The sequence below is a fragment of the Anolis sagrei genome, chromosome 5, assembly GCF_037176765.1.
Source record: "Anolis sagrei isolate rAnoSag1 chromosome 5, rAnoSag1.mat, whole genome shotgun sequence".
Taxonomy (NCBI): Eukaryota; Metazoa; Chordata; class Lepidosauria; order Squamata; family Dactyloidae; genus Anolis; species Anolis sagrei.
Window position 1 is genome coordinate 93,767,401 of NC_090025.1, and position 18,033 is coordinate 93,785,433.

General features: G+C 44.8%; 1 long non-coding RNA gene across 1 annotated transcript; it reads right to left on the bottom strand.

Annotated features, from left to right (window-relative positions):
• Nucleotides 1-13,903: 13,903 nt before the first annotated feature.
• Nucleotides 13,904-17,377, bottom strand: LOC132775543 (uncharacterized). The gene is made up of 3 exons (XR_010909961.1): nt 17,303-17,377; nt 14,900-14,988; nt 13,904-14,060 (listed from the first exon to the last, which is right to left on the bottom strand). It is a non-coding gene; the product is annotated as an uncharacterized lncRNA (long non-coding RNA).
• Nucleotides 17,378-18,033: the final 656 nt, after the last annotated feature.

Consider the following 18,033-nt stretch of genomic DNA (forward strand, 5'->3'; position numbering starts at 1 on the left):
CCGAAGCTCTAGGTGCTCTTACTGCCTATTACAGGGAAAACCAGCTGATCCCCAACCCATCTAAAACACAGACATGTGCCTTTCATCTCAAGAACAGACAAGCATCCCGAGCTCTGAAGATCACCTGGGAAGGAATCCCACTGGAGCACTGCAGCGCACCCAAATACCTGGGAGTCACTCTGGACCGTGCTCTGACCTACAAGAAGCACTGCCTGAACATCAAGCAAAAAGTGGGTGCTAGAAACAATATCATACGAAAGCTGACTGGCACAACCTGGGGATCACAACCAGACACAGTGAAGACATCTGCCCTGCTGAGTATGCATACCCAGTGTGGAACACATCTCACCACACTAAAGCAGTGGATGTGGCTCTTAATGAGACATGCCGCATTATCACGGGGTGCCTGCGCCCTACACCACTGGAGAAATTACACTGTCTAGCCGGTATTGCACCACCTGACATCCGCCGGGAAGTAGCAGCCAATAGTGAAAGGACCAAGGCAGAGACATCTCCAGCTCATCCCCTGTTTGGGTATCAGCCAGCACGTCAACGACTTAAATCTAGAAATAGTTTTCTAAGATCTACAGAGACACTCACTGGAACACCTCAGCAAGCGAGAGTCCAAAAGTGGCAGGCTCAAACCCAGAACCTCAACCAATGGCTGATACCAAATGAGAGACTCCCTCCTGGGCACACAGAGGACTGGGCGACCTGGAATGCACTAAACAGACTGCGCTCTGGGACCACGAGATGCAGAGCCAACCTTCAGAAATGGGGCTACAAAGTGGAATCCTCGACATGTGATTGTGGAGAGGAGCAAACCACTGACCACCTGCTGCAATGCACCCTGAGCTCTGCCACATGCGCCATGGAGGACCTTCTTGCAGCAACACCAGAAGCACTCCAAGTGGCCAGATACTGGTCAAAGGACATTTAATCAACTCTCATACTCACAAATTTTGTAATCTGCTTGTTTGCTTTGTTCTGTTAGAAATGTAATATAATTTGACTGGTTGTTCTGACACGACAAATAAATCTACAAACAAGGATATATAAGACCATTGTCAATCTTTGATTAAGTTTAGGGTACCATTTAGTCGTAGAAACCAAGGAATTTAGATAAACCATTTTGGTGGGAGGACAGAAACCTTGTCGTACTAGTAGTCAAGATAGCTGCAAGCAGTCAGAAAGCTTAGAGCAGTGGTTCTCAACCTTCTTAATGCCACGACCTCTTAATACTGTTCCTCGTGTTGTGGTGACCTCCAACAATAACATTTTCGTTACTACTTTCATAACTGTAAATTTGCTACTGTTATAAATCATAATGTAAATGATGTATTTTAATTCACTGGACCAAATTTGGCACAAATACCCAATATGCCCACATTTGAATACTGGTGAGGGCTTTTTTTTGGGGGGGGGGGGGGGTGAGGATGGATTTTGTCATTTGGGAGATGTAGCTGCTTGGATTTATAGTTCACCTGCAATCAAAGAGCATTCTGAACTCCACCAGTGATGGAATTGAACCAAACTTGGCACACAGAACTCCCGTGACCAACAGAAAATACTGGAAGAGTTTGGTGGGCATTGACCTTGAGTTTGGAAGTTGTAGTTCACCTACATCCAGAGAGTCAAGCTAGGATGGATCTGGACCAAACCTGGCACAGATACTCAATATGCCCAAATGTGGACACTGGTGGCGTTTGGGGAAAATAGACCTTGACATTTGGGAGTTGTAGTTGCTGGGATTTATAGTTCAGCTACAATCAAAGAGCATTCTGAACTCCACCAGTGATGGAACTGAACCAAACTTGGCACACAGAACTCCCGTGACAAACAGAAAATACTGGAAGAGTTTGGTGGGCATTGACCTTGAGTTTGGAAGTTGTAGTTCACCTACATCCAGAGTCAAGCTAGGATGGATCTGGACCAAACCTGGCACAGATGCTCAATATGCCCAAATGTGGACACTGGTGGCGTTTGAGGAAAATAGACCTTGACATTTGGGAGTTGTAGTTGCTGGGATTTATAGTTCAGCTACAATCAAAGAGCATTCTGAACTCCACCAGTGATGGAATTGAACCAAACTTGGCACACAGAACTCCCGTGACAAACAGAAAATACTGGAAGAGTTTGGTGGGCATTGACCTTGAGTTTGGAAGTTGTAGTTCACCTACATCCAGAGTCAAGCTAGGATGGATCTGGACCAAACCTGGCACAGATGCTCAATATGCCCAAATGTGGACACTGGTGGCGTTTGAGGAAAATAGACCTTGACATTTGGGAGTTGTAGTTGCTGGGATTTATAGTTCACCTACAATCAAAGAGCATTCTGAACCGCATCAAAGATAGAATTAGGCCAAACTTCCCACACAGAAACCCCATAACCAACAGAAAATACTGTGTTTTTCTGATGGTCTTAGGCAGGGGTCCCCAAACATTTTGAACAGAGGGCCGGGTCACAGTCCCGCAAACTGTTGGAGGGCCGGATTATAATTTGAAAAAAATGAATGAATTCCTATGCACTCTGCACATATATTATTTGCAGTGCAACCCCCCCCCCCCCCAAAATCAAAAAACAAAAACCCACACTTCTATATAAATAAAAATGTAATGTTCGTTTGTGGGATTAACAGAACTCAAAAACCACGGGACGAATTGACACCAATTTTGGACACAAGACACCTAACAACCCAATGTATGTCCTTCACACAAAAAAATGATTTTGTCATTTGGGAGTTGTAGTTGCTGGGATTTATAGTTAACCGCTGTGAGTCGCCTAAGGGCTGAGAACAGCGGTATACAAATAAAGTAAATAAAGTAAATAAACTACAATCACAGAGCATTTTGAACCCCACCAACGATGGAATTGAACCAAACTTGGCACACAGTTCTCCCATGACCAACTGAAAATACTGGAAAGGTTTGGTGGGCAGTGTCCTTTCGTTTTGGAGTTGTAGTTCACCTACATTCAGAGATCACTGTGGACTCAAACAATGATGGATCTGGAGCAAACTCTACACGAATACTCAATATGCCCAAATTTGAACACTGGTGGAGTTTGGGGAAAATAGAATCTTGACATTTGGGAGTTGTAATTGCTGGGATTTATAGTTCACTTACAATCAAAAGAGCATTCTGAACCCCATCAACGATGGAATTGAACCAAACTTGGCACACAGTTCTCCCATGACCAACAGAAAATACTGGAAGGGTTTGGTGGGCAGTGTCCTTTGGTTTTGGAGTTGTAGTTCACCTGCCTCCATAAATCACTGTGGACGCAATGATAGATCTGGACCAAACTTGGCACTGATACTCAACATGTCCAAATGTGAACACTGATGGCGTTTGGGGGTTTTATTTACTGGGATTTATAGTTCAATCAAAGAGCATTCTGAACTCCACCAATGATGGAATTAAACCAGTCTTGGTACACAGAACTCCCATGAACAACAGAAAATACTGGGTTTAGTGGACATTGACCTTGAGTTTTGGAGTTGTAGTTCACCTGCCTTCACCAAGCCGGTGTTCTCTGGCCACGCCCACCCTGCAGAGGACCCACTAGGGAGGCTTCTCCCTCCCACACAGGCAGAGCGGCCGGAGCAGAGGGTGTCCGCAATTGGTGGAGCGACGCCGGGTGGGCGTGGCCAGGCCAGGCCAGGCGGGCTGGAGAAATGCCCTTGGCGGGCTGCATATAGCCCGCAGGCCGTAGTTTGGGGACCCCTGGTCTTAGGCGACCCCTTTGACACCCCCTCGCGACCCCCCCAGGGGTCCCGACCGCCAGGTTGAGAACCACTAACTTAGAGGAAAAAAGTAATGTAGTCAGCTATTTTTTAAGCCATGGCATTTAATAAATTGAGTGCAAACAATCAGTCACTGGATGGAGAATACAAAAAGGACAATAAATCTTCTACCAAACTTTTTGTAATCATGACTTCCATGTCAAGCATCCTCCTTCCCGTAGCTATACTACTTTCCCTATATGTCCCTGCTTTCAAGGTGGAATTACTTTTAAAAAAAAGATCACAGTAGAAACAGCTTTGCAAACTCTTAAAGAATACTGTTGTTATGACAAAATACAGAAACTTTCTGAATTGCGAGGCAAGACTAACAAATACAGTACTTTACTGACTGGGTAGAAAAATTATTTAAACGCACACATTGAAATATTTCTGTAGACAAGTACTGTCAAATCTTCTATAATTTGGCCAGCTGAACAATGCATGGAACATAGTAAACTGTTAAAATCCACATAGCCATTTTCTAATGTTTTAACTTTGTATGTTGCTGTCAGACATTTTCAAAATATCAAAGAACGCCTTCGTATGCAAGTTGGATGACACAGGAACAAATTAGGAACCTGGGGATTCAGAGGCACTAAGTGAAGCTGCACATGGATCACTGGCCTGGATTCATGATTCAGGACGGCTGCTCTCTATTGAGAATAGAAAACTTGATGGTTTCCCCTCCCTGCCATCAATGTAAATTTTAGCCAGGTTTTTCTACATGTTGCCAAACTGATGTGGTTTAGGGATCTTCCCATGAAAGTAGAGCTACTTAGCTGGGTCTCAAGACTGAATGACCATGATTTCTCTTCCAACAAAGGCTACGTTCAGCAAAGGACATGAGGGATCCTCTCACTTCTGCAGGAGTCTACCGTGTACCATGCAGCTGTGGACAAGTCTACATAGGGACCACCAAACGCAGCATTGCCCAAACACGAATCAAGGAACATGAAAGGCACTGCAGACTACTTCAACCAGAGAAGTCAGCCATAGTAGAGAACCCGATGAACCAACCTGGACACAGCATATTATATGAGAACACAGAAATGCTGGACCACACCAACAACCACCATGTCAGACTACAGAGAAGCCATTGAAATCCACAAGCATGTGGACAATTTCAACAGAAAGGAGGAAACCATGAAAATGAACAAAATCTGGCTACCAGTATTAAAAAAAACCCTCTAAAAGTACAACAGCAAAACAACAGAGAGGAAACAAACAAGGACATCTAATCGCCTCTCAAGAAAAGATTGCCCCAGGCACTGCCAGGCCATCAAATGCTAATCAAGGTGGTCAGGTGAAACGTTCACACCTAGCTCCAACATACAAGAGTCCTTTGTCCCAACCTGGTCATTCCACAGATATATAAACCAATTTTCCTAGTTCCAACAGATCTCATTACCTCTGAGGATGCGTGCCATAGATGCAGGCATCAGGAGAGAATGCCTATAGAACATGGCCATATAGCCTGAAAAAAACCTACCCCAGCTCTGTGGATACTTTTCATTATTGCAAATTATGGTAACCAACCGTCTCACTCAATCTGGGCCCTGAACCTTTGACCCAAACTCTGACACTGATGGGACCAGTAGTATGGCGACTAACCTAGGATAACAAATCCAAATTAATTACATTTAAACCTCACTACCTCTGAGGATGCTTGCCATAGATGGAGGCGAAAGGTCAGGAGAGAATGCCTCTAGAACATGGCCATATAGCCCGAAAAAACGTACACAAACCCAGTGATTCCGGTCATGAAAGCCTTCGACAATACATTTATCTTCCTGTTTACTCATGTCTCGTGCTAATTCTGTCTGCCTACAATCGATCTTCCGTATCTGTGGATGTAATATGTTCTCAAGTTTAGCTCCAATTCAATGATCAATATATCCTTGCTAATGACCATATTTTTGCTAGAAGACCTAGATATTCCTATAAAATACCTCTGGGAATCTCTTTAAGTCTTTTAGCGTAACACATTTTTCCTCTTTCATAAGGGTTCTGTGCCCTTAACCCCCATAAAGTACAGGCCTGCTGTACATTCATTTACTGGGCTCTGACTTTCCATTCCACACTTAACATTTCAAAGGTGTGCATTGTTTTCTCTAAAATGTATATAAAACATTGCCTTGTTTAGTCACTTCTTGAAATAGCTGAGCTCAAGATGCCTTCGTTGTTGGGTACATATGAGTAGAGTATCCGCCTGGCTATCCAACCCTTCTTCTTGAGATATATGTGTTGACTGAGAAGAGTTTTGGGAGGAGATATGAGTCGAGTCACTGTCACTGAACAGACTCAGTGAGTCTGGATCGGTTAGATCTGTAGGTGGCAGATCACTGTCCTCATGTTCGGAAGTATCTGTATCTTCCATGTTACGCCGAAAAAAGTTCTCCCATTTGGGCATTTCCAAATTACCCAGCTGTACAGCTTCATTTTGCTTAGAACTTTGTTCTGAATGGGCCAATCCAACTTTGGGCACTTCTCCTTTGGGCACCCAAAACATCTCTCTCTCAGACTTCTCCTCGTCATCATTGGATTCTTCACACTTCACAAAATTTACTTTCACAGAATTAGGCATGGAAGACACCTTACACCTGTCTTCGTGGTTTTGCACAAGAGGTTTGTTGTCTGGCAACAGTTTAAGAAGCTTGGATCGGATACAAATTCGTTCTGGATTGAAGAGATCACCACCATCACAACCTGCGAAGACAAGAGTCGTCGTCAAGAAGACATGAAACCACTCAAGTCTGCCTATGCCTCAGAACCGTGTATATTATCTGGGACTGAATCGATGCAAGCATGGTATAAATGAAATTACATAAGTCTTGCAAATAAACGCCTCCCCTGCAGATAGCCAAAGCAGTGAGGAATGGTTTACCAGAAACCCCTTAACTAGCTGTACTAGTTATCTCTATAGAGGGAGTCTTCCCTTGAAATGATATATCCTCTTGAATGCCTAGATCAGCATTTGAAGGAGGTGGGTTGTATTATGTCGGACTACATAATAGTAGTATTATTTGAAGGAGGTGGGTTGTATTATGTCGGAGATGTCATGTACAGGTAAACTCTAGTTGATTCCAGTACTAGGTTTTTGTTAAAGCCTGAAGGACAAACTATTCTTGAGATTTATATGTAAAGCATGTAAAGCAGTTCAATATTTATGGAAGCTGTTGCTACTAAGGATTTGCAACGCAATTTTTGGAAAGGATCAGGGCTGTTTCTGTTGCAGCTGACACAGTTAATTGATGGGATAATTGAGTGTATTGTTATCTCATGTATATAGAAAGCCACTATGTGTTTGTATTTCAGCATTGTGTTCTATGCTTTGCTTGAGCAAAAGGTGAGAGACTTCCACCTTGGTCCATATATCAAACGGACAATGTATTGGGATTCTCACATCAGAACAACATATTTTATGTGTGGCCAAGACCCAAAAATAACATATAAAACAGCTCTGTACTTAAGCAAAACAATACATCTGAGAACCACATATGTAGGGCTGATTGGGGTAAATTGTAGGGGTGATAATGAAATATGATGTATATACTCAGCTTGATCGGTTTATCAGTTTTATCATGTCTTATCATATGTATTTACTGTATTATTATAAGTGTCTTATTTTAACTTTCTACGTGGAGTGTGATCAGGTCTTGTCAGGCCTTGTTCTGTTTCTTATTGTGATATGGCCTAAGGGCTAATCAATAAAATTACTACTGCTGCTGCTTTGCTTGAGGGTTCGTTCTGAGCTGAAAAACCTTTGTTTGGTGCCAGGAGCAGTTCTGTAAGCATCCTGAAGATAAAATTTGTTTACGGCAAGACAAGGTCACTCTACGGACAACTGAGAAAGAGAGACTGTATATTGTTTTTATTACAAGTCTGCATATCACTGTTGAATGAAGAGGACTCACCGAAGATATTGTTTTACTAGCTGTACCCGCCACGCGTTGCTGTGGCCAACCTTCCCTTGCTCTTTGTCTCCTTCCTTTGCGGGGAGATGTAGTGCATGCACACACACATGCATACACATATGGGTGTGGATAATATGGTAATGTCTATGTTGAAAGGAAGTTGTGGAGAATACCTACATGGATGTTAATTTTACTATATTTCCTCAATTCTCCCCTCAAATACACACAGTCATGGGAAATAAGTGGCTCTGCTGGAGTGCGTGTCTTGAGGGGTTATTATGGGGATGATTTTGTATGTGCATTAATTCCACTATATTTTCACAACTCCACACACCCATACACACTCACTGTTGCTCTGCCAACATGTGTATGTTGCCAAGTTGTAAAAGATAGATCGATAGAATGATTTTCAATTCATATAGCAGTTCAAAAACATGCAAATGTGAGTAGAGCAATAGGTACCACTCTGGCAGGAAGGTAAGGGTGCTCCATGCAGTCATGCCAGTGGCCACATGACTTTGGAGGTGTCTATGGACAACGCTGGCTCTTCAGCTAAAAAATGGAGATGAGCACCAGAGTCCCAGAGTTGGACATGACTGGACATGACCGTCCAGTCAGCCTCACGTCAATACCAGGCAAGATTCTGGAAAAGATTGTTAAGGAAGTGGTCTGCAAACACTTAGAAACAAATGCAGTCATCGCTAATAGTCAACATGGATTTATCAAAAACAAGTCATGCCAGACTAATGTGATCTCTTTTTTTCGATAGTGTTACAAGCTGGGTAGATGCAGGGAATGCCGTGGATGTAGCGTACCTGGATTTCAGTAAGGCCTTCGACAAGGTCCCCCATGACCTTCTGGCATGGAAACTAGGCCTGTTTGATCAAGAAAAAATTTGTTTCTAAATTCGATTCTTAATTGGGGTGTTTTTTTGTTTCGATATTTAAAATATTTACAAAACTTTCCAAAAAAATGTTTTGTTATTTACGAATTTTCGTTATTATTTACAAAACATTTTAGAAAAAAAAAATTTCTTGATCAAACAGGCTAAGTGTGAATGTTGCAGTAATGGTCACCTTGATTAGCATTGAATGGCTTTCTCCCACCCTGGACATTCCATAGATAATATTAGATGATATATAACTCACCATTTGCCTAGTTTCCAACAGACCTCTGAGGATGCCTGCCATAGATGTGGGCAAAATGTCAGGAGAGAATGCTTCTGGAACATGGTCATACAGCCCTGAAAAGTCACACAAGCCGGATGGCGCGCGGAGGCCGCTTGTGAGCGCGCGCGCGCCATCCAATGGGCTCCGGAGGAAGAGGAGGAGCCAGAGCCGGATGGCGCGCGGAGGCCGCTTGTGAGCCCGCGCGCGCCATCCAATGGGCTCCGGCTCCTGCGCCCCCCTCCTCCTCCTCCTCCTCCTCCTCCTCTTCCTCCCAGCTGGGAGGAAGAGGAGGAGGAGGAGGAGGAGGAGGGGGGCGCAGGAGCCAGAGCCGGATGGCGCGCGGAGGCCGCTTGTGAGCGCGCGCGCGCCATCCAATGGGCTCCGGAGGAAGAGGAGGAGCCAGAGCCGGATGGCGCGCGGAGGCCGCTTGTGAGCCCGCGCGCGCCATCCAATGGGCTCCGGCTCCTGCGCCCCCCTCCTCCTCCTCCTCCTCCTCCTCTTCCTCCCAGCTGGGAGGAAGAGGAGGAGGAGGAGGAGGAGGAGGGGGGCGCAGGAGCCAGAGCCGGATGGCGCGCGGAGGCCGCTTGTGAGCGCGCGCGCGCGCCATCCAATGGGCTCCGGAGGAAGAGGAGGAGCCAGAGCCGGATGGCGCGCGGAGGCCGCTTGTGAGCCCGCGCGCGCCATCCAATGGGCTCCGGCTCCTGCGCCCCCCTCCTCCTCCTCCTCCTCCTCCTCCTCTTCCTCCCAGCTGGGAGGAAGAGGAGGAGGAGGAGGAGGAGGAGGGGGGCGCAGGAGCCAGAGCCGGATGGCGCGCGGAGGCCGCTTGTGAGCGCGCGCGCGCGCCATCCAATGGGCTCCGGAGGAAGAGGAGGAGCCAGAGCCGGATGGCGCGCTCAGCAGCAGCCTCCATGCCATTAACGAGCGGAGCTTCAGCTCGTAAAATACATGGGGCTGCTGCTTCGATATTTTTAAACCCTTCCGGGTTTAAAAATATGTTTTGATATCGCTTCGGATATGCAAAAAATAACGATTTTAATACGAAATAACGAATTAACGAAACGAAACCGACAGGCCTAATGGAAACTAGTCCAATGTGGAAACTAGTCCAATGTGGGCTAGGCAAAACTACGGTGAAGTGGATCTGTAATTGGTTAAATGGACAAACCCAGAGGGTGCTCACCAATGCTTCCTCTTCATCCTGGAAAGAAGTGACGAGCGGAGTGCCGCAGGGTTCCGTCCTGTTCCACATCTTTATTAATGACTTAGATGAAGGGTTAGAAGGCAGGATCATCAAGTTTGCAGACGACACCAAACTGGGAGGGATAGCCAATACTCCAGAGGACAGGAGCAGTATTCAAAACGATCATGATTAGAGAGATGGGCCAAAACTAACAAAATGAAGTTCAATAGGGACAAATGCAAGATACTCCACTTTGGCAGGAAAAACGAAATGCAAAGATATAGAATGGGGCTCGAGAGCAGTACATGTGAAAAAGATCTTGGAGTCCTCGTGGACAACAAGTTAAACATGAGCCAACAATTGATGTGGCGGCAAAAAAGCCAATGGGATTTTGGCCTGCATCAATAGGAGCATAGTGTCTAGATCTAGGGAAGTCATGCTCCCCCTCTATTCTGCTCTGGTTTGACCACACCTGGAATAGTGTGTCCAATTCTGGGCACCACAATTCAAGAGAGATATTGACAATCTGGAATGTGTCCAGAGGAGGGCGACTAAAATGATCAAGGGTCTGGAGAACAAGCCCTATGAGGAGCGGCTTAAGGAGCTGGGCATGTTTAGCCTGAAGAAGAGAAGCTGAGAGGAGATATGATAGCCATGTATAAATATGTGAGAGGAAGCCACAGGGAGGAGGGAGCAAGCTTGTTTTCTGCTTCCCTGGAGACTAGGATGTGGAACAATGGCTTCAGACTACAAGAGAGGAGATTCCATCTGAACACGAGGAAGAACTTCCTGACTGTGAGAGCCGTTCAGCAGTGGAACTCTCTGCCCCGGAGTGTAGTGGATACTCCTTCTTTGGAAGCTTTTAAACAGAGGCTGGATGGCCATCTGTCAGGGGTGATTTGAATGCAATATTCCTGCTTCTTGGCAGGGGGTTGGACTGGATGGCCCATGAGGTCTCTTCCAACTCTTTGATTCTATGATTTAATGTCGGGGAAAACCTTTAGCTTTAACCTATACACACACAGAGTGTGGATATGCTATTGTGTGTTTTGTTTCATGAACAAACTGTGGGACTATAGATATCCTACGCTACCTTCCCAACTGTCCTCCCTCCCTGACAGGGGCAGACCCCCCTCATTGGTCGGGCTCTGCCCCCCCCCCCAGCTCTTGGCTCCCCCCTGCTTTGCTTGGCTTCACCATCCCCACCAAGTTGCAACGGAAACGGCTGTGACAGGCTCGGAGCCTGGGGTCCACTGCTACTGCTGCCTGTGCTTCTGCCTCCTCCTCCTTCTCCTCTTCTTCCTCTATGTGGGTCTCCCTTCAGACTCTCTCCTGCCTCAGAAGCTTGGTGGGGGCTGGAAGACTTGGAAGTGCCCACCTTGCAAAGGCAACAGGAAGAGCCAAGAGGAGGGAAGAGAGGAGGTTGCCTCTCTCTCTCACAGGCTGTGCAAGGTGCTCTCCCCCTCTTTCCCATGCTTCCTTCTTTCTTTCCTCCCTTCTTCCTTTCTCTCTTTCCTCCGTCGCCACAGCAGGCAAGGAGGAAGGTGAAGAGGAAGGGGTCATGGCGGCCATGGAGATTGCCTGGGAAGTTCAAGGGGAAGGAGCGAGGGAGATAAGGAAAGAGGCATGAGAAGGAGGAATGAGAAGGAAAGCAAGCTGCTGGAAGGGGAAAGGAGGAGGGATTGCAACCCTTGCGAGATTCCTTCCCCCCCCCCCCTCTCTCTCTCACACACAACCGTCAGGGCGAAATGCCTCTTTTTCACCTGCTTTCTTCACCTTTAAAAGAAAAAGCAAAGGACAAGGGGAAGGCGAAGTTGTGTGTGTGTGGCCATGTGTGCGGGATAGGCTCTTGAGTATGCTGCCCTGAGGGAGGAAGCTCAGTGCCAATTCACTGTGCCAGTTCTGTTTGTATGGCCGTGCATGCGCACGCCCTTGGTTCTCAATGATGTAATGGCCGCTCTTCCCTTGTGTGGTTTTTGGGGTTTCTGCTGTTTCTTTGGGGGGTTTTTTGAGTGGAGGACATACATTGGGTTGTTAGGTGTATCGTGTCCAAATTTCGTGTCAATTCCCCCAGTGGTTTTCGAGTTCTGTGAATATCACAAACGAACATTACATTTTTATTTATATAGATTTTTTTGGTGAGAGCAATTCTTCTGTTTGTTTTTGTATGCAGTGAATACAACTTTATTTCTTTTCTACTTAAAATGAAAGACTCATGTGTTTTCTTTTATGAGTTACTTTAGCACACTTAGAGTTACAAGGGCTAGAGTGAGTCTGCGGGCCGCTCACGCTAAAGCTTCCAAACTATTTGTCAATTAACAAAATCACCCCTCTTTAGCCCCATTTGTCAGTTAATAAAAACATCCCAGGAGTTATCCCTTCTCCCTCTTTGGTCTAATTCTCCCACAACAACAGCCTGGCACCTTCTGGTTGTTATCCACTCTCAGCAACTGGCATACCCTCACCACCCTCAAGATAATAGTATGGTGAAAAGCATGATAAGATGCGGCATTCAGTACAAACTTAGACATCGTAAATACAAACAGCTCAAGATAAAAAAATAAATAAAAGAAATCACCAAGCCAATTGGGGGACCAAGTGCCAGTCACTTTTTCCTCGCAATGGTTTATAATGGACAAGAACTACAGATGCCACCTCAGAGTGAAGTTGCGATTAAAATGGAATCTTAAATGATATGGGAAATTACACAGATGCGATAGTGCATGATTTTCTGGTTGAAGCTACAATTTTGGCCTCCTTTGCCACCGTCATCCAAAAACAGCATCTCTTTTAGGTTCTTGTGGGTTTTTTCGGGCTATAGAGCCATGTTCTAGAGGCATTTCTCCTGACGTTTCGCCTGCATCTATGGCAAGCATCCTCAGAGGTGTGAGATCTGTTGGAATTAGGACAAAGGGTTTATATATCTGTTGAATGGCTGGGGTGGGGCAAGGAGCTCTTCCCTGCTGCAGTTAGGTGTGAATGTTTCAGCTGATCACCTTCATTAGCATTTGAAGGCCTGCCTGAGCCTGGGAAAATCTCTTGCTGGGAGGTGTTAATCTGTGCCTGGTTGTTTCCTCTCTGTTGTTTTGCTGTTGTAATTTTAGAGTTTTTTAATACTGGTAGCCAGATTTTGTTCATTTTCATGGTCTCTTCCTTTCTGTTGAAATTGTCCACATGCTTGTGGATTTCAATTCGTGTTTGGGCAATGCTGCGTTTGGTGGTCCCTATGTATACGGTAGACTCCTGCATACCATGCAGCTGTGGACAAGTCTACATAGGGACCACCAAACGCAGCGCCCAGACACGCATCAAGGAACATGAAAGGCACTGCAGACTACTTCAACCAGAGAAGTCAGCCATAGCAGAGCACCTGATGAACCAGCCTGAACACAGCATATTATTTGAGAACACAGAAATGCTGGACCACACCAACAACCACCATGTCAGACTACACAGAGAAGCCATTGAAATCCACAAGCTTGTGGACAATTTCAACAGAAAGGAAGAGACCATGAAAATGAACAAAATCTGGCTACCAGTATTAAAAAACTCTAAAATTACAACAGCAAAACAACAGAGAGGAAACAACCAGGCACAGATTAACACTTCCCAGCAAGAGATTTTCCCAGGCTCAGGCAGGCCTTCAAATGCTAATGAAGGTGATCAGCTGAAACATTCACATCTAACTGCAGCAGAGAAGAGCTCTTTGCCCCACCCCAGCCATTCCACAGATATATAAACCCATTGTCCTAATTCCAACAGACCTCACTACCTCTGAGGATGCTTGCCATAGATGCAGGCGAAACGTCAGGAGAAATGCCTCTAGAACATGGCTCTATAGCCTGAAAAAACCCACAAGAACCTAGTGATTCCAGCCATGAAAGCCTTCAACAATACAGCATCTCTTTTACCTGAATCTGTTTGATCCGACGTTCTGGTTCTCTTCAGTGCCCCAAGTGGTTTATACATTGGTTTGTTCCTTTGACTGTACATTCGGCACAACGGTTTTAAACTGAAAGTAATAAGCATATTATTCATTTTGGACTTTTCGATCCAGAGACTGCTCACTCGCTGGCTTTCTTCGCTCTATATCCTTATGTAAGGGCGGCCTTACATAAGCATCCAATGATGCTATCAACATATACACCGATAAAAATTACAATTAAAACAGTAACATCCATTTAAAACATTATACAATTCAACAAATAAATTCATTTAACACTAAATTAACGTTCCAATAAAACCAAGCCAAGCTGGAAAATCCAGTGTCACAATGTCCAAAATTTTTCTTTCCTATTGCCGCTCTACTCTATAGTCAAAAGCCTGGTTCCAGAGCCAGGTCTTCAGTTGTCTTCTAAAGGACAGGAGGGAGGCGGCCAGCCTGATGTCCTTAGAGAGGGAGTTCCACAGACATGGGGGCCACTGCCGAGAAGGCCCTGTCTCTCGTCCCCAAAAGTGGTGGGATCAAGAGCAGCGCCTCCTCTGACGATCTTAAGCTTCGTGATGGTTCATAGCAGGAGATATGTTCGGACAGGTAATCTGGGCCAGAACCGTTCAGGGCTTTAAAGGTTAAAACCAGCACTTTGAATTGTACTCAGAAGCTGATCGGCAGCCAGTGGAGTTGGCGTAACAGAGAAGTAGTATACTCCCTGTACGCCGCTCCAGTTACTAACGTGGCTGCCGACCGTTGGACTAATTGGAGCTTCCGAGAAGTTTTCGAAGGTAGCCCCACGTAGAGTGTTGTAGTAATCTATTCGGGATATTTTGGCTGGCTATAGTAAATTTAAGGGTAGCCTGATTTTCAGGTAGTTACATTAATAGACCAAAGCAACACAACAAAAAGACACTTACATTTCTATAACTCTCTCCTCTGTTGCACTTGTTGGAATTACACCGGGACACACATTGACGGGGCAAATATAGCTCACAAAATCCTGGATCTAGAAGCAGTAGTGGTGGAGGAAGAGGTGTTATTTCGGAATTTAAAATCTTACAGAACTTTTCAACAGCCTTGAGAAAAAGTGTTTCTTGTTTATAAAGCCTTGAAACTCGAAGATCACACAAAAGAGCATTCACAGTGAATCAAGGGAGTTTTATCTGCCAGGAATAATAATAATAATAATAATAATAATAATAATAATAATAATAATGAACCATCTCCTCAGCTGTTGCAAGAAAATTGCACAGACGGACTACAAACAAAGACACAACTCTGTGGCCCAGATGATTCACTGGAACTTATGTCACAAGGACCACCTGCCAGCAGTAAAGAATTGGTGGGATCATAAACCCGCAAAGGTCATGGAAAATGAACACCCAAAAATACTTTCGAATCCAGACTGATAACGTTTTGAAACACAATACACCAGACATCACAACTGTGGAAAAGAAAAAAATCTGGATTATTGATGTCGCCATTCCAGGTGACAGTCACATTGAGGAAAAACAGCAGGAAAAACTCAGCCGCTATCAAGACCTCAAAAATCGAACTGCAAAGGCGCTGGCATAAACCAGTACAGGTGGTCCCAGTGGTCATCGGCACACAAAGATCTCAGCTGGCATTTGGAAACAATAAACATCGACAAAATCACGATCTGTCAATTGCAAAAGGCCACCTTACTTGGATCTACATGCATCATTTGAAAATACATCACACAGTCCTAGACGCTTGGGAAGTGTTTGACTTGTGATTTTGTGATACGAAATCCAGTATATATACCTCGTTTGCTGTGACATACTGTGCTTTTGTGTCAATAATAATAATAATAATAACAATAAACTTTATTTATACCCCGCCACCATCTCCCCAACGGGGACTCGGAGCGGCTTACATGAGGCCAAGCCTGAACAACAAATTACAATGCAATGAGATACAAATTGCCATAAAATAAACAACATAACATTAACATAAAAACATATAAGCGTATAAACAATGAACAAAAAAGATTTTAAAAATGGCTGGCTTGATTAGGCATGGTATGTCCTTTCAGAGTGATTTTAATCAGCAATTGCAATAAACTTATTCTATACGGTTGCTTTCAAAAGTGCCAAACTAATATGTGAAAATGCAGTGGAAAACATTGAATTTCAAGTGCTTATTATCATCTCTATTGTATCTTTCTTAGCCCAAAGCCTATGAGCTTAGACTGGCAATAAATCTAAATAAGTGCCTATATAACTGCACCAACAGTTTTTGTATTATAAGGGATCCTCAACCTGCATACCAGCAGGTTGAGGGTGAACCCAGCGAAGACGGAGATCCTTTGGCTGGGCCGTCCGGGTGGGAGGGAGATCCAGCTGCCTACCCTGGATGGCGAGACACTACGTCCGTCACCTTCTGTAAAAAGTCTTGGTGTCTTATTGGACAATGGAGGCCCAGGTCTCTGCTGTGAGCAGATCTGCGTTTTTCCATCTACGTCAGGCTAGGCGACTGGCTCCCTTCCTATCTAGGAACGACCTGACTACGGTGATCCAGGCAACGGTCATCTCGAGGCTTGACTACTGTAACACCCTCTACATTGGCCTTCCTTTGTCAGTGATCCGGAAACTGAAGCTGGTACAAAATACGGCGGCTCGTCTTCTCGCCGGGGTGCCAGCAAGGTGTTGTATCACCCCAATTCTACAACAGCTGCACTGGCTTCCGATTGAGTACTGGATTACTTTCAAGGTGCTGGTACTAACCTTTAAGGCCTTATATGGTCTGGGGCCGGCATACCTGAGGGCCCACTTATCCTCCTACCAACCCCAGAGATTACTTCTGTCCGAAGACCAAAATGTGCTTGAAGTCCCCAACATCTGGACTTATCTGTCCTTTACTAGGCAGAAAGCCTTCTCGATTGTAGCCCCTTATTTATGGGATGCCTTGCCAGTTGAAACCCAAACTATCCGAGACCTACTTGCTTTTCAGAGAGCCTGTAAAACCTTTCTCTTCCGACAAGCTTTCGATGGGTGAATAACTCGGGACTATGTCTGTTCTTGTTTTTATTGTATTTTAAAGTTAATTGTATTGTTTTAATCTACTGCTGTAAACCGCTCCGAGCCAAATTGGGAGTAGCGGTATACAAGTCGAATAAATAAATAAAAATAAATAATAAATAAGTGCTTATTATCATTTCTATTGTATCTTTCTTAGCCCAAAGCCTATGAGCTTAGACAGGCAATAAATCTAAATAAGTGCCCATATAACTGCACCAATCGTTTTTGTATTATAAGGGACATTATTAGTTTAGAAAATAAACAGGAAAATACACATACCTCACTAAAAGATGAGTGAAATGAAAAGCATGCTCTGTATGAACTATCTCCAGTCCTAAACAGAAACCACAAAGAAAAAAAGTATCATCATTTTACTACATCACAACATCAAGTTAAGAAAAGAAGCAGTGGACGATACAAAAGAAGCTACTTTAAGGAACAGCAGAGAATTCTGCAGGATGTGAATCTTCCAAATGTACACTAGAGGAGCTCTAGTATTCACCAGAGCAGGGGTTCCCAAAGTGTGCTGCTATGCTGTGCTGCCTTCCTCTTCCTCCTCCTCCTCCTCCTCCTCCTCCCCATCTCCCTGACCTAGGCTGAGGGACTTGCAGCGCATCCAATGGACAGCCGCCTTGGGGCTGTCTCTCAGATTGAATTGGTTAGCAGGAGCAAGCAGCTGTCTTTAAACAGAAAATACGAGCTTTCCGAGCTCAGAAACTGCCAGCAAAGATCACAAAAGCAGAGCTGGGATGAGGAGCCTGGGAGTCAAGCCACTCAGTGAATGGCAGTGAATGTGTTTGAAAGGCAAAAGAGAGAGAAAAAGAGAGAGGAGGGCTGGAAGAAAACTGAGCTGGAGTCCCAAGAACAATAATAGAGGGTGCTCCGGGCATTAAAAAGAAGAAATGGCAAGGAAGATTTCAGGGAATCTCTGCTGAACTCTGACAACCTCTGCCTCAAGTATCAGGCGCATTGTTCACATTAACTTTGGGTATACATATCATACACACACA